This window comes from Pseudophryne corroboree, unplaced genomic scaffold (assembly GCF_028390025.1).
Source record: "Pseudophryne corroboree isolate aPseCor3 unplaced genomic scaffold, aPseCor3.hap2 scaffold_480, whole genome shotgun sequence".
Taxonomy (NCBI): Eukaryota; Metazoa; Chordata; class Amphibia; order Anura; family Myobatrachidae; genus Pseudophryne; species Pseudophryne corroboree.
The window spans coordinates 1-27,622 of NW_026970092.1; the positions used below are offsets into that span (position 1 = coordinate 1).

The following is a 27,622-nucleotide window of genomic DNA, read 5'->3' on the forward strand; positions in this document are numbered from 1 at the left end:
CGAAAGTACCAATGTGTTTCTTCATTGGTTGCTGGAAGAAACATCTTACAAAAACTCTCCAGATTATTGACTTTTTAAAGTTTTTCTAGGAAACATTCTAGATGAATGCTTATTAGTCTTTGTCAGTATGTACTTTTTGCAAAGTGTCTCTGTGGCGCAATCGGTTAGTGTGTTCAGCTATTAATCAAAAGGTTGGTGGTTCAATCCCACCCAGGGATGTAATTGACCTTGTGATCAGATTTTGGTGATATTTAAGTAGACAAGTCAAAATTTCGAAAACCCCTGTTATGGTGTAGGGTACCTGGCCTTCTCTGATGTAATCAGAGTTAGATTTGATTCAGTGATTTTATAAAAACAGCTAGGAAGCACAATTTAGCAGTGGGTTGCAGAGAAAAAGAAATATGCTGGCAAAAAAATCCAATTGACTGATTAAACAGCTCTTCATTTTCTGGCTTTATTTTTATGCTAACAAATTTGTTCTCTGAAAAGTGTCCACAAAGCCAAGTATCTGATTAACATCTTTGTAGGGATGGTTTTTCACCTATTACTAAATTAAACTTGCTTCATTGGAAAGGCAGCAAGATGCATCCTCATTTCAATATCTACTGAAATAATACAGGTTGACACCAGGAAACATTAACGCCACTGCATCCTTGCTGCTTTCTCATGTGGAAGTCTGTTTAATGTGAAAACAAGGTGATATCTAATTAGCACACAGGTAAGGAATTAAGAAAATCTTTATTTAAGGCTGAAGATGTTTCTCACAAAATCGTTGCCCCAATGCATCATTGAAATTCAAGCTGGAAAGATGATTTTAATATATCACTTGTACATTTTGTATTGCTCTTCTGGTGACAATGTAGTTTGCTTTTGTCAATTACCATTTTAATAATCGGGTAAAGAAAATTAATTGGATTTTTGAAAGAAAACAATACTGTCAATATACTATTAAAACAAATTAAAATGGTAAAAGTTATTGTACTTTAAGTAAAAATAAAAGAGCAAAAATATCAATCCCAGTTTTGGATTACTTTAATTAACAAAAAAAAATGCATATAGCAGAGGATAGTTTCAATCTGCCTACCTCTGGGTTATGGACCCAGCATGCTTCCATTACAGTACTCTGCTGCACATGTAAGTGCAAGAGATCCTGAAGCACTCACTCATCATGGGAAAGTACCAATGTGTTTCTTCATTGGTTGATGGAAGAAACATCATACAAAAACTCTCCACATTATTGACTTTTTAAAATGTTTCTAGGAATCGTTCTAGATGAATGCTTATTAGCCTTTGTCAGTATGTACTTTTGCAAAGTGTCGCGGTGGCGCAATCAGTTAGTGTGTAAGGCTATTAACCAAAAGGTTGGTGGTTCAATCCCACCCAGGGACTTAATTGACCTTGTTATCAGATTTTGGTGATCTTTAAGTAGACAAGTCAAAATTTCGAAAACCCCTGTTATGGTGTAGGGTACCTGGCCTTCTCTGATGTAATCAGAGTTAGATTTGATTCAGTGATTTTATAAAAACAGCTAGGAAGCACAATTTAGCAGTGGGTTGCAGAGAAAAAGAAATATGCTGGCAAAAAAATCCAATTGACTGATTAAACAGCTCTTCATTTTCTGGCTTTATTTTTATGCTAACAAATTTGTTCTCTGAAAAGTGTCCACAAAGCCAAGTATCTGATTAACATCGTTGTAGGGATGGTTTTTCACCTATTACTAAATTAAACTTGCTTCATTGGAAAGGCAGCAAGATGCATCCTCATTTCAATATCTACTGAAATAATACAGGTTGACACCAGGAAACATTAACGCCACTGCATCCTTGCTGCTTTCTCATGTGGAAGTCTGTTTAATGTGAAAACAAGGTGATATCTAATTAGCACACAGGTAAGGAATTAAGAAAATCTTTATTTAAGGGTGAAGATGTTTCTCACAAAATCGTTGCCCCAATGCATCATTGAAATTCAAGCTGGAAAGATGATTTTAATATATCACTTGTACATTTTGTATTGCTCTTCTGGTGACAATGTAGTTTGCTTTTGTCAATTACCATTTTAATAATCGGGTAAAGAAAATTAATTGGATTTTTGAAAGAAAACAATACTGTCAATATACTATTAAAACAAATTAAAATGGTAAAAGTTATTGTACTTTAAGTAAAAATAAAAGAGCAAAAATATCAATCCCAGTTTTGGATTACTTTAATTAACAAAAAAAAATGCATATAGCAGAGGATAGTTTCAATCTGCCTACCTCTGGGTTATGGACCCAGCATGCTTCCATTACAGTACTCTGCTGCACATGTAAGTGCAAGAGATCCTGAAGCACTCACTCATCATGGGAAAGTACCAATGTGTTTCTTCATTGGTTGATGGAAGAAACATCATACAAAAACTCTCCACATTATTGACTTTTTAAAATGTTTCTAGGAATCGTTCTAGATGAATGCTTATTAGCCTTTGTCAGTATGTACTTTTGCAAAGTGTCGCGGTGGCGCAATCAGTTAGTGTGTAAGGCTATTAACCAAAAGGTTGGTGGTTCAATCCCACCCAGGGACTTAATTGACCTTGTTATCAGATTTTGGTGATCTTTAAGTAGACAAGTCAAAATTTCAAACCCCCTGTTATGGTGTAGGGTACCTGGCCTTCTCTGATGTAATCAGAGTTAGATTTGATTCAGTGATTTTATAAAAACAGCTAGGAAGCACAATTTAGCAGTGGGTTGCAGAGAAAAAGAAAAATGCTGGCAGAAAAATCCAATTGAGTGATTAAACAGCTCTTCATTTTCTGGCTTTATTTTTATGCTAACTAATTTGTTCTCTGAAAAGTGTCCACAAAGCCAAGTATCTGATTAACATATTTGTAGGGATGGTTTTTCACCTATTACTAAATTAAACTTGCTTCATTGGAAAGGCAGCAAGATGCATCCTCATTTCAATATCTACTGAAATAATACAGGTTGACACCAGGAAACATTAACGCCACTGCATCCTTGCTGCTTTCTCATGTGGAAGTCTGTTTAATGTGAAAACAAGGTGATATCTAATTAGCACACAGGTAAGGAATTAAGAAAATCTTTATTTAAGGGTGAAGATGTTTCGCACAAAATCGTTGCCCCAATGCATCATTGAAATTCAAGCTGGAAAGATGATTTTAATATATCACTTGTACATTTTGTATTGCCCTTCTGGTGACAATGTAGTTTGTTTTTGTCAATTACCATTTTAATAATAGGGTAAAGAAAATTAAGTGGATTTTTGAAAGAAAACAATACTGTCAATATACTATTAAAACAAATTAAAATGGTAAAAGTTATTGTACTTTAAGTAAAAATAAAAGCTAAAATATCAATCCCAGTTTTGGATTACTTTAATGAACAACAAAAAAATGCATATAGCAAAGGATAGTTTCAATCTGCCTACCTCTGGGTTATGGACCCAGCATGCTTCCATTGCAGTACTCTGCTGCACATGTAAGTGCAAGAGATCCTGAAGCACTCACTCATCATGCGAAAGTACCAATGTGTTTCTTCATTGGTTGCTGGAAGAAACATCTTACAAACACTCTCCAGATTATTGACTTTTTAAAGTTTTTCTAGGAAACGTTCTAGATGAATGCTTATTAGTCTTTGTCAGTATATACTTTTTGCAAAGTGTCTCTGTGGCGCAATCGGTTAGTGTGTTCAGCTAACCCTTGTGCACTATCCTGACTTCTCCTCCTGTCTGCTTACTTTGTGCCTTCCAATGCACAATGCAAACTACAGGTAGTGCTGCAGGGCCCACACCCTTTTACTTGCCTTACGGAGCAGCTCTGGAGCTGTTTCAGTGCCAAGCTGCTGTAAGAAATAAGCTTGAATGCTTCAGAGGCTGGGGCATTGTCAACATGAGCCCCACACCAAAGGAGGGTGGAGGTGTTTAATGCGAACTAGGGGTCATCCAAGCGCCGCAAAAGGCCGCCATACCCTGCACGCCCCTTTTCTCTTTTCATATGCAGATGAGGATTGAAGCCAACTTTGACCCACTGCTTGGATGACATCACCATATGCAAATCCATCTGCTGCAGGCCTTCCCCCCGGAATGCTTGCACTAGTTGTTGCATTTGGTTTGTTGTTTGGGGGTGCTTCAGTATTAGGCAGCCTTCTGCCCTCCCATGTTCATCTGAAAATATGTGTTCTCCCTGCAGTTGTTGTCCCAAGATGAGAGTTCCCTTGTGCTGCCTCAGTTGAATCTCCTTTACTTGACAGAGATGTGCCTGAGCAGCGGCCCTCCCCAGCCCTATCCCAAATCATACTTATTTTGCATAGGAGATACCATGGTCATGAAGATTGTTCTCCCAGGGTGAGGTTCATTCATTGCATTTTGGGTATGCTGATCCCTGTGATTTCCCCAAATGTGGGTAACTCGACTGCATTATTTGTGGTAGTGGGGGACTGTGTTTGTGTTTTCCTCTGGTCAGCTCTGGTAAAAGTCAGATTTCTTTGTTTCAGATCTTCCTCTAGCCTTGTTCTTCTTTCGAGAGTTCCCTTGTGCTTCCTCAGTTGGATCTCCTTCAGTTGACAGGGCGGTGCCCGAGCAGCGACCCTCCCCAGCTCAAGCCCAACTCCTACTTACCTGCCAGGTGAGATACTATGATCATGAAGGTGCTTCTTCCAGGGCAAGGCTTACCCATTGCACTCTGGGTGTGCTGCCCCTGCGATTTCCCCAAATGTGGGAAACTTGACTGCATAATTTGTGTTTCCCCTGGTCGGCTCTCGTATAATTCAGATCTCTTTGTCTCAGGTCTCTCTCCAGCCTAGTTTGCTGTCTGTTTCCACTTCTTTTTTCTTGAGCCCCTCCCTTTTATACCCTTGTGCACTATCCTGACTTCTCCTCCTGTCTGCTTACTTTGTGCCTTCCAATGCACAATGCAAACTACACACCCTTTTACTTGCCTTACAGAGCAGCTCTGGAGCTGTTACAGTGCCAAGCTGCTGTAAGAAATCAGCTTGAATGCTTCAGGGGCTGGGGCATTGTCAACATGAGCCCCACACCGAAGGAGGGTGGGGGTGTTTAATGCGAACTAAGGGTCATCCAAGCGCCGCAAAAGGCCGCCATGCCCTGCATGCCCCTTTTCTCTTTTCATATGCAGATGAGGGTTCCAGCCAACTTTGGCCCACTGCTTGGATGACATCACCGTATGCAAATCCGTCTTCTGCAGAACTTCCCCCAGGAATGCTTGTACTAGTTGTTGCATTTGGTTTGTTGTTTGGGGGTGCTTCAGTATTAGGCAGCCTTCTGCCCTCCCATGTTCATCTGAAAATATGTGTTCTCCCTGCAGTTGTTGTCCCCAGATGAGAGTTCCCTTGTGCTGCCTCAGTTGAATCTCCTATACTTGACAGAGATGTGCCTGAGCAGCGGCCCTCCCCAGCCCTATCCCAAATCATACTTATTTTGCATAGGCGATACCATGGTCATGAAGATTGTTCTCCCAGGGTGAGGTTCATTCATTGCATTCTGGGTATGCTGACCCCTGTGATTTCCAAAATGTGGGAAACTCGACTGCATTATTTGTGGTAGTGGGGGACTGTGTTTGTGCTTTCCTCTGGTCAGCTCTGGTAAAAGTCAGATTTCTTTGTCTCAGATCTTCCTCTAGCCTTGTTCTTCTTTCGAGAGTTCCCTTGTGCTGCCTCAGTTGGATCTCCTTCACTTCACAGGGGGTGCCCGAGCAGCAATCCTCCACAGCTCTGGCCCAACTCCTACTTACCTGCCAGGTGAGATACTATGATCTTCACTGTTAGGGCAATCAGGATGTGGAATTCCCTGCCAGGGAAGGTGGTAATGGCGGACTCTGTAATTGGATTTAAAAAAGGAATGGATACATTTCTGAATGAAAAAGCTATCCAAGTTTATAATACTTAAAATATCAACATGGTTAATCCGGGGGTAACATGAGTTGTAGTAGCTAACTAGTCATAATACATTATTAAGCAAGTATGTAGAATCATCACAACTTAAAACAGGTTGAACACGATGGGCAATTTGCCTCTATTCAACCTCAAAAACTATGTTACTATATGTTACTATATTACTATGTTACTGTAGTATACAGAACACCACAATGCAATGAGCAGTGATAGTGAGCACTGATGAGGATACTAGAACTGACACTGAGCAGCAAGATGCAGCACTGGACTATTAGTAATGTACTGTAGTATGCTGAGCACAACAATGCAGCACAAGACAATGAGCAGTGATACTGAGCACTGATGAGGATACTACTGAGAACTGACACTGAGCAGGAGAGACACACTACTAGTATTACTGAGCAGCAATAAGTATCCACTGATACTGAGCACTGATATTGAGATTTCCACTGAGAGAACATAGCCACGTCCTCTCCGCTCTCTCTTCAATGCACGAGTAAAAATGGCGGCAACGCGCAGCTCTTTATATGGAATCCGAATCTCGCGAGAATCCGACAGCGGGATGATGACATTTTCCCTTGTTCATAGAATTTGGGAGTCATTTTGATCCCAAAGTATTATTAACCTCAATAACCATAATTTCCACTCATTTTCAGTCTATTCTTAACACCTTACACCTCACAATATTATTTTTAGTCCTAAAATTTGCACCGAGGTCGCTGGATGACTAAGCTCAGCGACCCAAGTGGCCGACACAAACACCTGGCCCATCTAGGAGTGGCACTGCAGTGTCACGCAGGATAGCCCTTCCAAAAAACACTCCCCAAACAGCACATGACGCAAAGAAAAAAAGAGGCGCAATGAGGTAGCTGTGTGACTAAGCTCAGCGACCCAAGTGGCCGACACAAACACCTGGCCCATCTAGGAGTGGCACTGCAGTGTCACGCAGGATGGCCCTTCCAAAAAACACTCCCCAAACAGCACATGACGCAAAGAAAAAAAGAGGCGCAATGAGGTAGCTGTGTGACTAAGCTCAGCGACCCAAGTGGCCGACACAAACACCTGGCCCATCTAGGAGTGGCACTGCAGTGTCACGCAGGATGGCCCTTCCAAAAACACTCCCCAAACAGCACATGACGCAAAGAAAAAAAGAGGCGCAATGAGGTAGCTGTGTGACTAAGCTCAGCGACCCAAGTGGCCGACACAAACACCTGGCCCATCTAGGAGTGGCACTGCAGTGTCACGCAAGATGGCCCTTCCAAAAAACACTCCCCAAACAGCACATGACGCAAAGAAAAAAAGAGGCGCAATGAGGTAGCTGTGTGACTAAGCTCAGCGACCCAAGTGGCCGACACAAACACCTGGCCCATCTAGGAGTGTCACTGCAGTGTCACGCAGGATGGCCCTTCCAAAAAACACTCCCCAAACAGCACATGACGCAAAGAAAAAAAGAGGCGCAATGAGGTAGCTGTGTGACTAAGCTCAGCGACCCAAGTGGCCGACACAAACACCTGGCCCATCTAGGAGTGGCACTGCAGTGTCACGCAGGATGGCCCTTCCAAAAAACACTCCCCAAACAGCACATGACGCAAAGAAAAATGAAAGAAAAAAGAGGTGCAAGATGGAATTGTCCTTGGGCACTCCCACCCACCCTTATGTTGTATAAACAGGACATGCACACTTTAACCAACCCATCATTTCAGTGACAGGGTCTGCCACACGACTGTGACTGAAATGACGGGTTGGTTTGGACCCCCACCAAAAAAGAAGCAATTAATCTCTCCTTGCACAAACTGGCTCTACAGAGGCAAGATGTCCACCTCATCATCATCCTCCGATTCATCACCGTGTACATCCCCCTCCTCACAGATTATCAATTCGTCCCCACTGGAATCTACCATCTCAGCTCCCTGTGTACTTTGTGGAGGCAATTGCTGCTGGTCAATGTCTCCACGGAGCAATTGATTATAATTCATTTTAATGAACATCATCTTCTCCACATTTTCTGGAAGTAACCTCGTACGCCGATTGCTGACAAGGTGAGCGCCGGCACTAAACACTCTTTCGGAGTACTACTTGTGGGAGGGCAACTTAGGTAGAATAAAGCCAGTTTGTGCAAGGGCCTCCAAATTGCCTCTTTTTCCTGCCAGTATACGTACGGACTGTCTGACGTGCCTACTTGGATGCGGTCACTCATATAATCCTCCACCATTCTTTCAATGGTGAGAGAATCATATGCAGTGACAGTAGACGTCATGTCCGTAATCGTTGGCAGGTCCTTCAGTCCGGACCAGATGTCAGCATCAGCAGTCGCTCCAGACTGCCCTGCATCACCGCCAGCGGGTGGGCTCGGAATTCTGAGCCTTTTCCTCGCACCCCCAATTGCGGGAGAATGTGAAGGAGGAGCTGTTGACCGATCAAGTTCCACTTGACTTGATAATTTTCTCACCAGCAGGTCTTTGAACCCCTGCAGACTTGTGTCTGCCGGAAAGAGAGATACAACGTAGGTTTTAAATCTAGGATCGAGCACGGTGGCCAAAATGTAGTGCTCTGATTTCAACAGATTGACCACCCGTGAATCCTGGTTAAGCGAATGAAGGGCTCCATCCACAAGTCCCACATGCCTAGCGGAATCGCTCTGTCTTAGCTCCTCCTTCAATGTCTCCAGCTTCTTCTGCAAAAGCCTGATGACGGGAATGACCTGACTCAGGCTGGCAGTGTCTGAACTGACTTCACGTGTGGCAAGTTCAAAAGGTTGCAGAACCTTGCACAACGTTGAAATCATTCTCCACTGCGCTTGAGACAGGTGCATTCCACCTCCTATATCGTGGTCAGATGTATAGGCTTGAATGGCCTTTTGCTGCTCCTCCATCCTCTGAAGCATATAGAGGGTTGAATTCCACCTCGTTACCACTTCTTGCTTCAGATGATGGCAGGGCAGGTTCAGGCGTTTTTGGTGTTGCTCCAGTCTTCTGTACGTGGTGCCTGTACGCCGAAAGTGTCCCGCAATTCTTCTGGCCACCGACAGCATCTCTTGCACACCCCTGTCGTTTTTTAAATAATTCTGCACCACCAAATTCAATGTATGTGCAAAACATGGGACGTGCTGGAATTTGCCCAGATATAATGCACGCACAATATTGCTGGCGTTGTCCGATGCCACAAATCCACAGGAGAGTCCAATTGGGGTAAGCCATTCTGCGATGATCTTCCTCAGTTGCCGTAAGAGGTTTTCAGCTGTGTGCGTATTCTGGAAAGCGGTGATACAAAGCGTAGCCTGCCTAGGAAAGAGTTGGCGTTTGCGAGATGCTGCTACTGGTGCCGCCGCTGCTGTTCTTGCGGCGGGAGTCAATACATCTACCCAGTGGGCTGTCACAGTCATATAGTCCTGAGTCTGCCCTGCCCCATTTGTCCACATGTCCGTGGTTAAGTGGACATTGGGTACAACTGCATTTTTTAGGACACTGGTGAGTCTTTTTCTGAGGTCTGTGTACATTTTCGGTATCGCCTGCCTAGAGAAATGGAACCTAGATGGTATTTGGTACCGGGGACACAGTACCTCAATCAAGTCTATAGTTGGCTCTGAAGTAATGATGGATACCGGAACCACGTTTCTCACCGCCCAGGATGCCAAGGCCTCAGTTATCCGCTTTGCAGCAGGATGACTGCTGTGATATTTCATCTTCCTTGCAAAGGACTGTTGGACAGTCAATTGCTTGGTGGAAGTAGTAAAAGTGGTCTTACGACTTCCCCTCTGGGATGACCATCGACTCCCAGCAGCAACAACAGCAGCGCCAGCAGCAGTAGGCGTTACACTCAAGGATGCATCGGAGGAATCCCAGGCAGGAGAGAACTCGTCAGAATTGCCAGTGACATGGCCTGCAGGACTATTGGCATTCCTGGGGAAGGAGGAAATTGACACTGAGGGAGTTGGTGGGGTGGTTTGCGTGAGCTTGGTTACAAGAGGAAGGGATTTACTGGTCAGTGGACTGCTTCCGCTGTCGCCCAAAGTTTTTGAACTTGTCACTGACTTATGATGAATGCGCTGCAGGTGACGTATAAGGGAGGATGTTCCGAGGTGGTTAACGTCCTTACCCCTACTTATTACAGCTTGACAAAGGCAACACACGGCTTGACACCTGTTGTTCGCATTTCTGTTGAAATACTTCCACACCGAAGAGCAGTTTTTTTTGGTATTTTCACCAGGCATGTCAATGGCCATATTCCTCCCACGGACAACAGGTGTCTCCCCGGGTGCCTGACTTAAACAAACCACCTCACCTCCCCAGCGCCAGCAACACCCATATCCTCCTCATCCTGGTGTACTTCAACACTGACATCTTCAATCTGACTATCAGGAACTGGACTGCGGGTGCTCCTTCCAGCACTTGCAGGGGGTGTGCAAATGGTGGAAGGTGCATGCTCTTCACGTCCAGTGTTGGGAAGGTCAGGCATCGCAACCGACACAATTGGACTCTCCTTGTGGATTTGTGATTTTGAAGAACGCACAGTTCTTTGCTGTGCTTTTGCCAGCTTAAGTCTTTTCATTTTTCTAGCGAGAGGCTGAGTGCTTCCATCCTCATGTGAAGCTGAACCACTAGCCATGAACATAGGCCAGGGCCTCAGCCGTTCCTTGCCACTCCGTGTGGTAAATGGCATATTGGCAAGTTTACGCTTCTCCTCCGACGATTTTTATTTAGATTTTTGAGTCCTTTTTTTTACTGATCTTTTGTGTTTTGAATTTTACATGCTCTGTACTATGACATTGGGCATCGGCCTCGGCAGACGACGTTGATGGAATTTCATCGTCTCGGCCATGACTAGTGGCAGCAGCTTCAGCACGAGGTGGAAGTGGATCTTGATCTTTCCCTATTTTTGGAACCTCAACATTTTTGTTCTCCATATTTTAATAGGCACAACTAAAAGGCACCTCAGGTAAACAATGGAGATGGATGGATACTAGTATACTTATGGATGACGAGTGACTGACGACACAGAGGTAGCTACAGCCGTGGACTACCGTACTGCGTCTGCTAGTATAGAGATGATAATTAATGATATAAAAAAAATATATATATAACTACTGTAGGTATATATTATATAATGACGGACCTGGTGGACACTGTCAGCAGACTGCTAAACTACTAGTATGATGAAGACAGAAAAAAAAACCCCACCACAGGTAGGTAGGTATACAATTATGGACGAGCACTGACGACACAGAGATAGCCACAGCCGTGGCCTACCGTACTGCGTCTGCTAGTATAGAGATGATAATTAATGATATAAAAAAAAATATATATAACTACTGTAGGTATATATAATGTAATGACGGACCTGGTGGACACTGTCAGCAGACTGCTAAACTACTAGTATGAAGAAGATAGAAAAAAAACTTCACCACAGGTAGGTATACAATTATGGACGAGTGACGACACAGAGGTAGGTACAGCCGTGGACTACCGTACTGCGTCTGCTAGTATAGATAATATACTAAATATATTACTACTGTAGGTATATAATATAATGACGGACCTGGTGGACACTGTCAGCAGACTCCTAAACTACTAGTATGAAGAAGATAGAAAAAAAAACCCACCACAGGTAGGTAGGTATACAATTATGGATGAGCACTGACGACACAGAGATAGCCACAGCCGTGGCCTACCGTACTGCGTCTGCTAGCATAGATAATATACTAAATATATTACTACTGTAGGTATATAATATAATGACGGACCTGGTGGACACTGTCAGCAGACTGCTAAACTACTAGTATGAAGAAGATAGAAAAAAAACCCCCACCACAGGTAGGTATACAATTATGGACGAGTGACGACACAGAGGTAGGTACAGCCGTGGACTACAGTACTGCGTCTGCTAGTATAGATAATATACTAAATATATTACTACTGTAGGTATATAATATAATGACGGACCTGGTGGACACTGTCAGCAGACTCCTAAACTACTAGTATGAAGAAGATAGAAAAAAAAACCCCACCACAGTTAGGTATACAATTATGGACGAGTGACGACACAGAGGTAGGTACAGCCGTGGACTACCGTACTGCGTCTGCTAGTATAGATAATATACTAAATATATTACTACTGTAGGTATATAATATAATGACGGACCTGGTGGACACTGTCAGCAGACTCCTAAACTACTAGTATGAAGAAGATAGAAAAAAAACACCCCACCACAGGTAGGTATACAATTATGGACGAGCACTGACGACACAGAGATAGCCACAGCCGTGGACTACCGTACTGCGTCTGCTAGTATAGATAATATAATAAATATATTACTACTGTAGGTATATAATATAATGATGGACCTGGTGGACACTGTCAGCAGACTCCTAAACTACTAGTATGAAGAAGATAGAAAAAAAAAAACCACCACAGGTAGGTAGGTATACAATTATGGACGAGCACTGACGACACAGAGATAGCCACAGCCGTGGACTACCGTACTGCGTCTGCTAATATAGAGATGATAAAGATGATAGAGATGAAAAAAAAATATAACACTACTGCAGGTAAATATTTATATAATATAATGTATGACCGACCTGCTGGACACTGTCAGCAGAATGCGTTTATAGAATAAAAAAAAAAAACACCACAGGAGTGTTTAACTTTTTCAGGCAGACAATATACTGGTGGTCACACTGGCAGCAAAAGTGTGCACTGTACTCCTGCTATAACTGCTCCCCAGTCTCCCCCACAATTAAGCTGTGTGAGCAGTGAGCACTCAGCACAGTCAGATATACATAGATGATATATCATGCAGCACACTGAGGCTGAGCACATATATGGTATGTGTATCGTTTTTTTTCAGGCAGAGAACGGATTATAAATAATAAAACTGGTGGTCACTATCAGCAAAACTCTGCACTACTGAGTACTCCTGACAAGTTCAACTGCTCCCCAAATTAGTAGTAAATCAAATGTCACTCGTCTCTATCTTCTAATCTAAACGGAGAGGACGCCAGCCACGTCCTCTCCCTATCAATCTCAATGCACGTGTGAAAATGGCGGCGACGCGCGGCTCCTTATATAGAATCCGAGTCTTGTGAGAATCCGACAGCGGGATGATGACGTTCGGGCGCGCTCGGGATAACCGAGCAAGGCGGGAGGATCCGAGTCTGCTCGGACCCGTGCAAAAAAGGGTGAAGTTCGGGCGGGTTCGGATTCCGAGGAACCGAACCCGCTCATCTCTAATGGCCACCCAGCATGACGCCTCCCTTCTTGACCATGCTGTAATTGCAGTCGCACTGCAGTTCAGCGTGATCATAAAAAATGGTGTAGCCTCCTGCTGGTGCAGACTGTATGTGCGCGCAGGAAGCCGCCACCATTTTTGTGATCACAGCGGCTGAATGTGATGTCATACAGCCGCTGTGACCACGCCCCCTGTGTCTCCTCCATTGCAGACCCCATTTTGAAGCCTTGCCCCCGCACCGCTCCATCCCTGACTTGGAAATGGAGTGTTGCTGACCCCCCTCTCCCCCCCTGCCCCGATTGACAGGCAGAGGCGATCGCATTCTCTGCGGGGTGCCGCAGAAAATGCAGGCACATGCGTATGCTCTTAGCAATTTTTGCAGTTGGATCGCTTATTGTGATTGCAATCCAACCTGAATCAGGCCCTATTACCTATCACAATGCGCTGCGGGCAGTACAAAATTGGTTTAATATAGGAGAAAAACCCCCAGACCTGTGCTCCTTAACTGTACCTGGTGGCTAGTGGAGCGGCTGCCCAGTAATCAGTGTCCACGACAGTGCGCACACGGTCCACCCCCTACGGCCACGCTCCCCTTCATCAGCGGCCTCGTGATCCGGAAGGGCGGTGTGTGTGTGACTGACCTTAGGAAGAAACCGGAGCCTCCGCTGCAGTGACCCAGCAACCAGGGCACGGGAGTATACAGCGCCGCTGGGAGTGATGAAGCTGCAGTAAAGATGTCTATTAGACCTAGCCTGCTGCAGCCCTTGTAGATTCTCATAAAACAAGTTCTTCTTTTCTTGTCAAAATTAATAGCTAAGAATAGGCTGCCTGAGGCAGGCCCCTGTTAAGTGGCCTGCTACTGAAGGCACCAACTACAAACTGAGCTCCCTGTTCATGGAAGCGGGGTTATAGAGGAGAATGCACTGAGCTTCTTGGGAACAGTCAAAAGCTTTGAGCCGGTTGGTGCCTCAGATCAAGATCCTACTCTACACACCAATGTGAATCCTTGTGGAGTCCAGTGTACCCCACAGAAGAAATTAATGTGTCACACCCATTGGCAGCAACCTTAGAATAGCTGCTGACGGGCACAATTGAGAAAGGAAGGGGGGGGGGGACATTTGAATCCAACACATAGATGCAATTCAAATATGTAATTTGTACCTTCCTATTTTAAAATATAATGGATGAACCTCACCCTGTGAGAACAATCTTCATGATCAAGAGATCTCATATGCAAAATAAGTATGAGTTGGGATAGGGCTGGGGAGGGTGGCTGCTCGGGCAGCCCCTCCCCCGTCAAGTTAAGGAGATTCAACTGAGGAAGCACAAGGGAACTTTTGTCTGGGGACAACAACTGCAGGGAGACCACATCTTTTCAGATGAACATGGGAGGGCGGAAGGCTGCCTAATACTGAAGCACCATCAAATATCAAACCATATGCAACAACTAGTACAAGCATTCCTGGGGGAAGGTCTGCAGAAGACGGATTTGCATACGGTGATGTCATCCAAGCAGTGGGCCAAAGTTGGCTGGAACCCTCATCTGCATATGAAAAGAGAAAAGGGGCATGCAGGGCATGGCGGCCTTTTGCGGTGCTTGGATGACCCTTAGTTCGCATTAAACACCCCCACCCTCCTTTTGTGTGGGGCTCATGTTGGCTCTGCCCCAGCCCCTGAAGCATTCAAGCTGATTTCTTGCAGCAGCTGGGCACTGTAACAGCTCCAGAGCTGCTCTGTAAGGCAACTAAAAGGGTGTGGGCCCTGCAGCACTACCTGTAGTTCGCATTGTGCGTTTGAAGGCACAAAGTAAGCAGACAGGAGGATAAGTCAGGATAGTGCGCAAGGGCATAGAAGGGAGCGGCTCAAGAAAAGAGAAGTGGAAACAGACAGCAAACTAGGCTGGAGAGAGACCTGAGACAAAGAGATCTGAATTATACGAGAGCCGACCAGGGGAAACACAAATTATGCAGTCAAGTTTCCCACATTTGGGGAAATCGCAGGGGCAGCACACCCAGAGTGCAATGGGTGAGCCTTGCCCTGGGAGAAGCACCTTCATGATCATAGTATCTCACCTGGCAGGTAAGTAGGAGTTGGGCTAGAGCTGGGGAGGGTCGCTGCTCGGGTACCCCCCTGTAAAGTGAAGGAGATCCAACTGAGGCAGCACAAGGGAACTCTCGAAAGAAGAACAAGGCTAGAGGAAAATCTGAGACAAAGAAATCTGACTTTTACCAGAGCTGACCAGAGGAAAGCACAAACACAGTCCCCCACTACCAAAAATAATGCAGTCAAGTTTCCCACATTTGGGGAAATCACAGGGGTCAGTATACCCAAAATGCAATGAATGAACCTCACCCTGGGAGAACAATCTTCATGACCATGGTATCTCCTATGCAAAATAAGTATGATTTGGAATAGGGCTGGGGAGGGCCGCTGCTCAGGCACATCTCTGTCAAGTAAAGGAGATTCAACTGAGGCAGCACAAGGGAACTCTCATCTGGGGACAACAACTGCAGGGAGAACACATATTTTCAGATGAACATGGGAGGGCAGAAGGCTGCCTAATACTGAAGCACCCCCAAACAACAAACCAAATGCAACAACTAGTGCAAGCATTCCTGGGGGAAGTTCTGCAGAAGACGGATTTGCATACGGTGATGTCATCCAAGCAGTGGGTCAAAGTTGGCTTCAACCCTCATCTGCATATGAAAAGAGAAAAGGGGCGTGCAGGGCTTGGCGGCCTTTTGCGGTGCTTGGATGACCCCTAGTTCGCATTAAACTCCTCCACCCTCCTTTGGTGTGGGGCTCATGTTGGCCATGCCCCATCCCCTGAAGCATTCAAGCTGATTTCTTGCAGCAGCTGGGCACTGTAACAGCTCCAGAGCTGCTCTGTAAGGCAAGTAAAAGGGTGTGGGCCCTGCAGCACTACCTGTAGTTTGCATTGTGCATTGGAAGGCACAAAGTAAGCAGACGGGAGGAGAAGTCAGGATAGTGCACAAGGGTATAGAAGGGAGCGGCTAAAGAAAAGAGAAGTGGAAACAGACAGCAAACTAGGCTGGAGAGAGACCTGAGACAAAGAGATCTGAATTATACGAGAGCCGACCAGGGGAAACACAAATTATGCAGTCAAGTTTCCCACATTTGGGGAAATCGCAGGGGCAGCACACCCAGAGTGCAATGGGTGAGCCTTGCCCTGGGAGAAGCACCTTCATGATCATAGTATCTCACCTGGCAGGTAAGTAGGAGTTGGGCTAGAGCTGGGGAGGGTCGCTGCTCGGGCACCCCCCTGTCAAGTGAAGGAGATCCAACTGAGGCAGCACAAGGGAACTCTCGAAAGAAGAACAAGGCTAGAGGAAGATCTGAAACAAAGAAATCTGACTTTTACCAGAGCTGACCAGAGGAAAACACAAACACAGTCCCCCACTACCACAAATAAAGCAGTCGAGTTTCCCACATTTGGGGAAATCACAGGGGTCAGCATACCCAGAATGCAATGAATGAACCTCACCCTGGGAGAATAATCTTCATGACCATGGTATCTCCTATGCAAAATAAGTATGATTTGGGATAGAGCTGGGGAGGGCCGCTGCTCAGGCACATCTCTGTCAAGTAAAGGAGATTCAACTGAGGCAGCACAAGGGAACTCTCATCTGGGGATAACAACTGCAGGGAGAACACATATTTTCAGATGAACATGGAGGGCAGAAGGCTGCCTAATACTGAAGCACCCCCAAACAACAAACCAAATGCAACAACTAGTGCAAGCATTCCTGGGGGAAGGCCTGCCGCAGATGGATTTGCATATGGTGATGTCATCCAAGCAGTGGGTCAAAGTTGGCTTCAACCCTCGTCTGCATATGAAAAGAGAAAAGGGGCGTGCAGGGCATGGTGGCCTTTTGCGGCGCTTGGCTGACCCCTAGTTTGCATTAAACACCTCCACCCTCCTTCGGTGTGGGGCTCATGTTGGCTATGCCCCAGCCCCTGAAGCATTCAAGCTGATTTCTTGCAGCAGCTGGGCACTGTAACAGCTCCAGAGCTGCTCTGTAAGGCAAGTAAAAGGGTGTGGGCCCTGCAGCACTACCTGTAGTTTGCATTGTGCATTGGAAGGCACAAAGTAAGCAGACGGGAGGAGAAGTCAGGATAGTGCACAAGGGTATAGATGGGAGGGGCTCAAGAAAAAAGAAGTGGAAACAGACAGCAAACTAGGCTGGAGAGAGACCTGAGACAAAGAGATCTAAATTATACGAGAGCCGACCAGGGGAAACACAAATTATGCAGTCAAGTTTCCCACATTTCGGGAAATCGCAGGGGCAGCACACCCAGAGTGCAATGGTGGGCCTTGCCCTGGGAGAAGCACCTTCATGATCATAGTATCTCACCTGGCAGGTAAGTAGGAGTTGGGCTAGAGCTGGGGAGGGTCGCTGCTCGGGCACCCCCCTGTCAAGTGAAGGAGATCCAACTGAGGCAGCACAAGGGAACTCTCGAAAGAAGAACAAGGCTAGAGGAAGATCTGAAACAAAGAAATCTGACTTTTACCAGAGCTGACCAGAGGAAAACACAAACACAGTCCCCCACTACCACAAATAAAGCAGTCGCGTTTCCCACATTTGGGGAAATCACAGAGGTCAGCATACCCAGAATGCAATGAATGAACCTCACCCTGGGAGAACAATCTTCATGACCATGGTATCTCCTATGCAAAATAAGTATGATTTGGAATAGGGCTGGGGAGGGCCGCTGCTCATGCACAACTCTGTCAAGTAAAGGAGATTCAACTGAGGCAGCACAAGGGAACTCTCATCTGGGGACAACAACTGCAGGGAGAACACATATTTTCAGATGAACATGGGAGGGCAGAAGGCTGCCTAATACTGAAGCACCCCCAAACAACAAACCAAATGCAACAACTAGTACAAGCATTCCTGGGGGAAGTTCTGCAGAAGACGGATTTGCATATGGTGATGTCATCCAAGCAGTGGGTCAAAGTTGGCTTCAACCCTCGTCTGCATATGAAAAGAGAAAAGGGGCGTGCAGGGCATGGCGGCCTTTTGCGGCGCTTGGATGACCCCTAGTTCGCATTAAACACCTCCACCCTCCTTCGGTGTGGGGCTCATGTTGGCTATGCCCCAGCCCCTGAAGCATTCAAGCTGATTTCTTGCAGCAGCTGGGCACTGTAACAGCTCCAGAGCTGCTCTGTAAGGCAAGTAAAAGGGTGTGGGCCCTGCAGCACTACCTGTAGTTCGCATTGTGCGTTGGAAGGCACAAAGTAAGCAGACAGGAGGAGAAGTCAGGATAGTGCGCAAGGGCATAGAAGGGAGCGGCTCAAGAAAAGAGAAGTGGAAACAGACAGCAAACTAGGCTGGAGAGAGACCTGAGACAAAGAGATCTGAATTATACGAGAGCCGACCAGGGGAAACACAAATTATGCAGTCAAGTTTCCCACATTTGGGGAAATCGCAGGAGCAGCACACCCAGAGTGCAATGGGTGAGCCTTGCCCTGGGAGAAGCACCTTCATGATCATAGTATCTCACCTGGCAGGTAAGTAGGATTTGGGCTAGAGCTGGGGAGGGTCGCTGCTCGGGTACCCCCCTGTCAAGTGAAGGAGATCCAACTGAGGCAGCACAAGGGAACTCTCGAAAGAAGAACAAGGCTAGAGTAAAATATGAGACAAAGAAATCTGACTTTTACCAGAGCTGACCAGAGGAAAGCACAAACACAGTCCCCCACTACCACAAATAATGCAGTCAAGTTTCCCACATTTGGGGAAATCACAGGGGTCAGCATACCCAGAATGCAATGAATGAACCTCACCCTGGAAGAACAATCTTCATGACCATGGTATCTCCTATGCAAAATAAGTATGATTTGGAATAGGGCTGGGGAGGGCCGCTGCTCAGCCCTATTCCAAATCATACTTATTTTGCATAGGAGATACCATGGTCATGAAGATTATTCTCCCAGGGTGAGGTTCATTCATTGCATTCTGGGTATGCTGACCCCTGTGATTTCCCCAAATGTGGGAAACTCGACTGCTTTATTTGTGGTAGTGGGGGACTGTGTTTGTGTTTTCCTCTGGTCAGCTCTGGTAAAAGTCAGATTTCTTTGTTTCAGATCTTCCTCTAGCCTTGTTCTTCTTTCGAGAGTTCCCTTGTGCTGCCTCAGTTGGATCTCCTTCACTTGACAGGGGGGTGAGATACTATGATCATGAAGGTGCTTCTCCCAGGGCAAGGCTCACCCATTGCACTCTGGGTGTGCTGCCCCTGCGATTTCCCCAAATGTGGGAAACTTGACTGCATAATTTGTGTTTCCCCTGGTCGGCTCTCGTATAATTCAGATCTCTTTGTCTCAGGTCTCTCTCCAGCCTAGTTTGCTGTCTGTTTCCACTTCTCTTTTCTTTAGCCGCTCCCTTCTATACCCTTGTGCACTATCCTGACTTCTCCTCCCGTCTGCTTACTTTGTGCCTTCCAATGCACAATGCAAACTACAGGTAGTGCTGCAGGGCCCACACCCTTTTACTTGCCTTACAGAGCAGCTCTGGAGCTGTTACAGTGCCCAGCTGCTGCAAGAAATCAGCTTGAATGCTTCAGGGGATGGGGCATGGCCAACATGAGCCCCACACCAAAGGAGGGTGGAGGAGTTTAATGCGAACTAGGGGTCATCCAAGCACCGCAAAAGGCCGCCAAGCCCTGCACGCCCCTTTTCTCTTTTCATATGCAGATGAGGGTTGAAGCCAACTTTGACCCACTGCTTGGATGACATCACCGTATGCAAATCCGTCTTCTGCAGAACTTCCCCCAGGAATGCTTGCACTAGTTGTTGCATTTGGTTTGTTGTTTGGGGGTGCTTCAGTATTAGGCAGCCTTCTGCCCTCCCATGTTCATCTGAAAATATGTGTTCTCCCTGCAGTTGTTGTCCCCAGATGAGAGTTCCCTTGTGCTGCCTCAGTTGAATCTCCTTTACTTGACAGAGATGTGCCTGAGCAGCGGCCCTCCCCAGCCCTATTCCAAATCATACTTATTTTGCATAGGAGATACCATGGTCATGAAGATTGTTCTCCCAGGGTGAGGTTCATTCATTGCATTTTGGGTATACTGACCCCTGTGATTTCCCCAAATGTGGGAAACTTGACTGCATTATTTTTGGTAGTGGGGGACTGTGTTTGTGCTTTCCTCTGGTCAGCTCTGGTAAAAGTCAGATTTCTTTGTCTCAGATTTTCCTCTAGCCTTGTTCTTCTTTCGAGAGTTCCCTTGTGCTGCCTCAGTTGGATCTCCTTCACTTTACAGGGGGGTACCCGAGCAGCGACCCTCCCCAGCTCTAGCCCAACTCCTACTTACCTGCCAGGTGAGATACTATGATCATGAAGGTGCTTCTCCCAGGGCAAGGCTCACCCATTGCACTCTGGGTGTGCTGCCCCTGCGATTTCCCCAAATGTGGGAAACTTGACTGCATAATTTGTGTTTCCCCTGGTCGGCTCTCGTATAATTCAGATCTCTTTGTCTCAGGTCTCTCTCCAGCCTAGTTTGCTGTCTGTTTCCACTTCTCTTTTCTTGAGCCGCTCCCTTCTATGCCCTTGCGCACTATCCTGACTTATCCTCCTGTCTGCTTACTTTGTGCCTTCAAACGCACAATGCGAACTACAGGTAGTGCTGCAGGGCCCACACCCTTTTAGTTGCCTTACAGAGCAGCTCTGGAGCTGTTACAGTGCCCAGCTGCTGCAAGAAATCAGCTTGAATGCTTCAGGGGCTGGGGCAGAGCCAACATGAGCCCCACACAAAAGGAGGGTGGGGGTGTTTAATGCGAACTAAGGGTCATCCAAGCACCGCAAAAGGCCGCCATGCCCTGCATGCCCCTTTTCTCTTTTCATATGCAGATGAGGGTTCCAGCCAACTTTGGCCCACTGCTTGGATGACATCACCGTATGCAAATCCGTCTTCTGCAGACCTTCCCCCAGGAATGCTTGTACTAGTTGTTGCATATGGTTTGATATTTGATGGTGCTTCAGTATTAGGCAGCCTTCCGCCCTCCCATGTTCATCTGAAAAGATGTGGTCTCCCTGCAGTTGTTGTCCCCAGACGAAAGTTCCCTTGTGCTTCCTCAGTTGAATCTCCTTAACTTGACGGGGGAGGGGCTGCCCGAGCAGCCACCCTCCCCAGCCCTATCCCAACTCATACTTATTTTGCATATGAGATCTCTTGATCATGAAGATTGTTCTCACAGGGTGAGGTTCATCCATTATATTTTAAAATAGGAAGGTACAAATTACATATTTGAATTGCATCTATGTGTTGGATTCAAATGTCCCCCCCCCCCTTCCTTTCTCAATTGTGCCCGTCAGCAGCTATTCTAAGGTTGCTGCCAATGGGTGTGACACATTAATTTCTTCTGTGGGGTACACTGGACTCCACAAGGATTCACATTGGTGTGTAGAGTAGGATCTTGATCTGAGGCACCAACCGGCTCAAAGCTTTTGACTGTTCCCAAGAAGCTCAGTGCATTCTCCTCTATAACCCCGCTTCCATGAACAGGGAGCTCAGTTTGTAGTTGGTGCCTTCAGTAGCAGGCCACTTAACAGGGGCCTGCCTCAGGCAGCCTATTCTTAGCTATTAATTTTGACAAGAAAAGAAGAACTTGTTTTATGAGAATCTACAAGGGCTGCAGCAGGCTAGGTCTAATAGACATCTTTACTGCAGCTTCATCACTCCCAGCGGCGCTGTATACTCCCGTGCCCTGGTTGCTGGGTCACTGCAGCGGAGGCTCCGGTTTCTTCCTAAGGTCAGTCACACACACACCGCCCTTCCGGATCACGAGGCCGCTGATGAAGGGGAGCGTGGCCGTAGGGGGTGGACCGTGTGCGCACTGTCGTGGACACTGATTACTGGGCAGCCGCTCCACTAGCCACCAGGTACAGTTAAGGAGCACAGGTCTGGGGGTTTTTCTCCTATATTAAACCAATTTTGTACTGCCCGCAGCGCATTGTGATAGGTAATAGGGCCTGATTCAGGTTGGATTGCAATCACAATAAGCGATCCAACTGCAAAAATTGCTAAGAGCATACGCATGTGCCTGCATTTTCTGCGGCACCCCGCAGAGAATGCGATCGCCTCTGCCTGTCAATCGGGGCAGGGGGGGAGAGGGGGGTCAGCAACACTCCATTTCCAAGTCAGGGATGGAGCGGTGCGGGGGCAAGGCTTCAAAATGGGGTCTGCAATGGAGGAGACACAGGGGGCGTGGTCACAGCGGCTGTATGACATCACATTCAGCCGCTGTGATCACAAAAATGGTGGCGGCTTCCTGCGCGCACATACAGTCTGCACCAGCAGGAGGCTACACCATTTTTTATGATCACGCTGAACTGCAGTGCGACTGCAATTACAGCATGGTCAAGAAGGGAGGCGTCATGCTGGGTGGCCATTAGAGATGAGCGGGTTCGGTTCCTCGGAATCCGAACCCGCCCGAACTTCACCCTTTTTTGCACGGGTCCGAGCAGACTCGGATCCTCCCGCCTTGCTCGGTTATCCCGAGCGCGCCCGAACGTCATCATCCCGCTGTCGGATTCTCACAAGACTCGGATTCTATATAAGGAGCCGCGCGTCGCCGCCATTTTCACACGTGCATTGAGATTGATAGGGAGAGGACGTGGCTGGCGTCCTCTCCGTTTAGATTAGAAGATAGAGACGAGTGACATTTGATTTACTACTAATTTGGGGAGCAGTTGAACTTGTCAGGAGTACTCAGTAGTGCAGAGTTTTGCTGATAGTGACCACCAGTTTTATTATTTATAATCCGTTCTCTGCCTGAAAAAAAACGATACACATACCATATATGTGCTCAGCCTCAGTGTGCTGCATGATATATCATCTATGTATATCTGACTGTGCTGAGTGCTCACTGCTCACACAGCTTAATTGTGGGGGAGACTGGGGAGCAGTTATAGCAGGAGTACAGTGCACACTTTTGCTGCCAGTGTGACCACCAGTATATTGTCTGCCTGAAAAAGTTAAACACTCCTGTGGTGTTTTTTTTTTTTATTCTATAAACGCATTCTGCTGACAGTGTCCAGCAGGTCGGTCATACATTATATTATATAAATATTTACCTGCAGTAGTGTTATATTTTTTTTTCATCTCTATCATCTTTATCATCTCTATATTAGCAGACGCAGTACGGTAGTCCACGGCTGTGGCTATCTCTGTGTCGTCAGTGCTCGTCCATAATTGTATACCTACCTACCTGTGGTGGGTTTTTTTTTTCTATCTTCTTCATACTAGTAGTTTAGGAGTCTGCTGACAGTGTCCACCAGGTCCATCATTATATTATATACCTACAGTAGTAATATATTTATTATATTATCTATACTAGCAGACGCAGTACGGTAGTCCACGGCTGTGGCTATCTCTGTGTCGTCAGTGCTCGTCCATAATTGTATACCTACCTGTGGTGGGGTGTTTTTTTTCTATCTTCTTCATACTAGTAGTTTAGGAGTCTGCTGACAGTGTCCACCAGGTCCGTCATTATATTATATACCTACAGTAGTAATATATTTAGTATATTATCTATACTAGCAGACGCAGTACGGTAGTCCACGGCTGTACCTACCTCTGTGTCGTCACTCGTCCATAATTGTATACCTAACTGTGGTGGGGTTTTTTTTTCTATCTTCTTCATACTAGTAGTTTAGGAGTCTGCTGACAGTGTCCACCAGGTCCGTCATTATATTATATACCTACAGTAGTAATATATTTAGTATATTATCTATACTAGCAGACGCAGTACTGTAGTCCACGGCTGTACCTACCTCTGTGTCGTCACTCATCCATAATTGTATACCTACCTGTGGTGGGGTTTTTTTTTCTATCTTCTTCATACTAGTAGTTTAGCAGTCTGCTGACAGTGTCCACCAGGTCCGTCATTATATTATATACCTACAGTAGTAATATATTTAGTATATTATCTATGCTAGCAGACGCAGTACGGTAGGCCACGGCTGTGGCTATCTCTGTGTCGTCAGTGCTCATCCATAATTGTATACCTACCTACCTGTGGTGGTTTTTTTTTTCTATCTTCTTCATACTAGTAGTTTAGGAGTCTGCTGACAGTGTCCACCAGGTCCGTCATTATATTATATACCTACAGTAGTAATATATTTAGTATATTATCTATACTAGCAGACGCAGTACGGTAGTCCACGGCTGTACCTACCTCTGTGTCGTCACTCGTCCATAATTGTATACCTACCTGTGGTGAAGTTTTTTTTCTATCTTCTTCATACTAGTAGTTTAGCAGTCTGCTGACAGTGTCCACCAGGTCCGTCATTACATTATATATACCTACAGTAGTTATATATATTTTTTTTTATATCATTAATTATCATCTCTATACTAGCAGACGCAGTACGGTAGGCCACGGCTGTGGCTATCTCTGTGTCGTCAGTGCTCGTCCATAATTGTATACCTACCTACCTGTGGTGGGGTTTTTTTTTCTGTCTTCATCATACTAGTAGTTTAGCAGTCTGCTGACAGTGTCCACCAGGTCCGTCATTATATAATATATACCTACAGTAGTTATATATATATTTTTTTTATATCATTAATTATCATCTCTATACTAGCAGACGCAGTACGGTAGTCCACGGCTGTAGCTACCTCTGTGTCGTCAGTCACTCGTCATCCATAAGTATACTAGTATCCATCCATCTCCATTGTTTACCTGAGGTGCCTTTTAGTTGTGCCTATTAAAATATGGAGAACAAAAATGTTGAGGTTCCAAAAATAGGGAAAGATCAAGATCCACTTCCACCTCGTGCTGAAGCTGCTGCCACTAGTCATGGCCGAGACGATGAAATTCCATCAACGTCGTCTGCCGAGGCCGATGCCCAATGTCATAGTACAGAGCATGTAAAATTCAAAACACAAAAGATCAGTAAAAAAAAGGACTCAAAAATCTAAATAAAAATCGTCGGAGGAGAAGCGTAAACTTGCCAATATGCCATTTACCACACGGAGTGGCAAGGAACGGCTGAGGCCCTGGCCTATGTTCATGGCTAGTGGTTCAGCTTCACATGAGGATGGAAGCACTCAGCCTCTCGCTAGAAAAATGAAAAGACTTAAGCTGGCAAAAGCACAGCAAAGAACTGTGCGTTCTTCAAAATCACAAATCCACAAGGAGAGTCCAATTGTGTCGGTTGCGATGCCTGACCTTCCCAACACTGGACGTGAAGAGCATGCACCTTCCACCATTTGCACACCCCCTGCAAGTGCTGGAAGGAGCACCCGCAGTCCAGTTCCTGATAGTCAGATTGAAGATGTCAGTGTTGAAGTACACCAGGATGAGGAGGATATGGGTGTTGCTGGCGCTGGGGAGGTGAGGTGGTTTGTTTAAGTCAGGCACCCGGGGAGACACCTGTTGTCCGTGGGAGGAATATGGCCATTGACATGCCTGGTGAAAATACCAAAAAAAACTGCTCTTCGGTGTGGAAGTATTTCAACAGAAATGCGAACAACAGGTGTCAAGCCGTGTGTTGCCTTTGTCAAGCTGTAATAAGTAGGGGTAAGGACGTTAACCACCTCGGAACATCCTCCCTTATACGTCACCTGCAGCGCATTCATCATAAGTCAGTGACAAGTTCAAAAACTTTGGGCGACAGCGGAAGCAGTCCACTGACCAGTAAATCCCTTCCTCTTGTAACCAAGCTCACGCAAACCACCCCACCAACTCCCTCAGTGTCAATTTCCTCCTTCCCCAGGAATGCCAATAGTCCTGCAGGCCATGTCACTGGCAATTCTGACGAGTTCTCTCCTGCCTGGGATTCCTCCGATGCATCCTTGAGTGTAACGCCTACTGCTGCTGGCGCTGCTGTTGTTGCTGCTGGGAGTCGATGGTCATCCCAGAGGGGAAGTCGTAAGACCACTTTTACTACTTCCACCAAGCAATTGACTGTCCAACAGTCCTTTGCAAGGAAGATGAAATATCACAGCAGTCATCCTGCTGCAAAGCGGATAACTGAGGCCTTGGCATCCTGGGCGGTGAGAAACGTGGTTCCGGTATCCATCATTACTTCAGAGCCAACTATAGACTTGATTGAGGTACTGTGTCCCCGGTACCAAATACCATCTAGGTTCCATTTCTCTAGGCAGGCGATACCGAAAATGTACACAGACCTCAGAAAAAGACTCACCAGTGTCCTAAAAAATGCAGTTGTACCCAATGTCCACTTAACCACGGACATGTGGACAAATGGGGCAGGGCAGACTCAGGACTATATGACTGTGACAGCCCACTGGGTAGATGTATTGACTCCCGCCGCAAGAACAGCAGCGGCGGCACCAGTAGCAGCATCTCGCAAACGCCAACTCTTTCCTAGGCAGGCTACGCTTTGTATCACCGCTTTCCAGAATACGCACACAGCTGAAAACCTCTTACGGCAACTGAGGAAGATCATCGCAGAATGGCTTACCCCAATTGGACTCTCCTGTGGATTTGTGGCATCGGACAACGCCAGCAATATTGTGCGTGCATTATATCTGGGCAAATTCCAGCACGTCCCATGTTTTGCACATACCTTGAATTTGGTGGTGCAGAATTATTTAAAAAACGACAGGGGTGTGCAAGAGATGCTGTCGGTGGCCAGAAGAATTGCGGGACACTTTCGGCGTACAGGCACCACGTACAGAAGACTGGAGCAACACCAAAAACGCCTGAACCTGCCCTGCCATCATCTGAAGCAAGAAGTGGTAACGAGGTGGAATTCAACCCTCTATATGCTTCAGAGGATGGAGGAGCAGCAAAAGGCCATTCAAGCCTATACATCTGACCACGATATAGGAGGTGGAATGCACCTGTCTCAAGCGCAGTGGAGAATGATTTCAACGTTGTGCAAGGTTCTGCAACCTTTTGAACTTGCCACACGTGAAGTCAGTTCAGACACTGCCAGCCTGAGTCAGGTCATTCCCGTCATCAGGCTTTTGCAGAAGAAGCTGGAGACATTGAAGGAGGAGCTAAGACAGAGCGATTCCGCTAGGCATGTGGGACTTGTGGATGGAGCCCTTCATTCGCTTAACCAGGATTCACGGGTGGTCAATCTGTTGAAATCAGAGCACTACATTTTGGCCACCGTGCTCGATCCTAGATTTAAAACCTACGTTGTATCTCTCTTTCCGGCAGACACAAGTCTGCAGGGGTTCAAAGACCTGCTGGTGAGAAAATTATCAAGTCAAGTGGAACTTGATCGGTCAACAGCTCCTCCTTCACATTCTCCCGCAATTGGGGGTGCGAGGAAAAGGCTCAGAATTCCGAGCCCACCCGCTGGCGGTGATGCAGGGCAGTCTGGTGCGACTGCTGATGCTGACATCTGGTCCGGACTGAAGGACCTGCCAACGATTACGGACATGACGTCTACTGTCACTGCATATGATTCTCTCACCATTGAAAGAATGGTGGAGGATTATATGAGTGACCGCATCCAAGTAGGCACGTCAGACAGTCCGTACGTATACTG

General features: G+C 46.2%; 14 non-coding genes and 1 pseudogene across 14 annotated transcripts; 7 read left to right on the plus strand and 8 right to left on the minus strand.

Moving 5' to 3' along the window:
* Positions 1 to 4,286: 4,286 nt before the first annotated feature.
* Positions 4,287 to 4,450, plus strand: LOC135028563 (U1 spliceosomal RNA). Its single transcript, XR_010224823.1, has one exon. It is a non-coding gene; the product is annotated as a U1 spliceosomal RNA (small nuclear RNA).
* A 152-nt stretch (positions 4,451 to 4,602) lies between these two features.
* LOC135028658 (U1 spliceosomal RNA) lies at positions 4,603 to 4,765 on the plus strand. Its single transcript, XR_010224907.1, has one exon. It is a non-coding gene; the product is annotated as a U1 spliceosomal RNA (small nuclear RNA).
* Positions 4,766 to 5,420: 655 nt separating this feature from the next.
* LOC135028582 (U1 spliceosomal RNA) lies at positions 5,421 to 5,583 on the plus strand. The gene has a single exon (XR_010224841.1). It is a non-coding gene; the product is annotated as a U1 spliceosomal RNA (small nuclear RNA).
* Positions 5,584 to 15,054: 9,471 nt separating this feature from the next.
* LOC135028619 (U1 spliceosomal RNA) lies at positions 15,055 to 15,217 on the minus strand. The gene has a single exon (XR_010224876.1). It is a non-coding gene; the product is annotated as a U1 spliceosomal RNA (small nuclear RNA).
* A 152-nt stretch (positions 15,218 to 15,369) lies between these two features.
* On the minus strand, positions 15,370 to 15,533 carry LOC135028761 (U1 spliceosomal RNA). The gene has a single exon (XR_010224994.1). It is a non-coding gene; the product is annotated as a U1 spliceosomal RNA (small nuclear RNA).
* Positions 15,534 to 16,207: 674 nt separating this feature from the next.
* Positions 16,208 to 16,370, minus strand: LOC135028620 (U1 spliceosomal RNA). The gene has a single exon (XR_010224877.1). It is a non-coding gene; the product is annotated as a U1 spliceosomal RNA (small nuclear RNA).
* A 152-nt stretch (positions 16,371 to 16,522) lies between these two features.
* LOC135028572 (U1 spliceosomal RNA) lies at positions 16,523 to 16,686 on the minus strand. Its single transcript, XR_010224831.1, has one exon. It is a non-coding gene; the product is annotated as a U1 spliceosomal RNA (small nuclear RNA).
* A 694-nt stretch (positions 16,687 to 17,380) lies between these two features.
* Positions 17,381 to 17,521, minus strand: LOC135028711 (U1 spliceosomal RNA; annotated as a pseudogene).
* A 152-nt stretch (positions 17,522 to 17,673) lies between these two features.
* LOC135028591 (U1 spliceosomal RNA) lies at positions 17,674 to 17,837 on the minus strand. Its single transcript, XR_010224849.1, has one exon. It is a non-coding gene; the product is annotated as a U1 spliceosomal RNA (small nuclear RNA).
* A 674-nt stretch (positions 17,838 to 18,511) lies between these two features.
* LOC135028629 (U1 spliceosomal RNA) lies at positions 18,512 to 18,674 on the minus strand. Its single transcript, XR_010224884.1, has one exon. It is a non-coding gene; the product is annotated as a U1 spliceosomal RNA (small nuclear RNA).
* A 152-nt stretch (positions 18,675 to 18,826) lies between these two features.
* On the minus strand, positions 18,827 to 18,990 carry LOC135028558 (U1 spliceosomal RNA). Its single transcript, XR_010224818.1, has one exon. It is a non-coding gene; the product is annotated as a U1 spliceosomal RNA (small nuclear RNA).
* A 49-nt stretch (positions 18,991 to 19,039) lies between these two features.
* LOC135028573 (U1 spliceosomal RNA) lies at positions 19,040 to 19,203 on the plus strand. The gene has a single exon (XR_010224832.1). It is a non-coding gene; the product is annotated as a U1 spliceosomal RNA (small nuclear RNA).
* A 98-nt stretch (positions 19,204 to 19,301) lies between these two features.
* Positions 19,302 to 19,464, plus strand: LOC135028712 (U1 spliceosomal RNA). The gene has a single exon (XR_010224950.1). It is a non-coding gene; the product is annotated as a U1 spliceosomal RNA (small nuclear RNA).
* Positions 19,465 to 20,138: 674 nt separating this feature from the next.
* Positions 20,139 to 20,302, plus strand: LOC135028763 (U1 spliceosomal RNA). Its single transcript, XR_010224996.1, has one exon. It is a non-coding gene; the product is annotated as a U1 spliceosomal RNA (small nuclear RNA).
* A 152-nt stretch (positions 20,303 to 20,454) lies between these two features.
* LOC135028621 (U1 spliceosomal RNA) lies at positions 20,455 to 20,617 on the plus strand. The gene has a single exon (XR_010224878.1). It is a non-coding gene; the product is annotated as a U1 spliceosomal RNA (small nuclear RNA).
* The last annotated feature ends 7,005 nt before the right edge of the window (positions 20,618 to 27,622 follow it).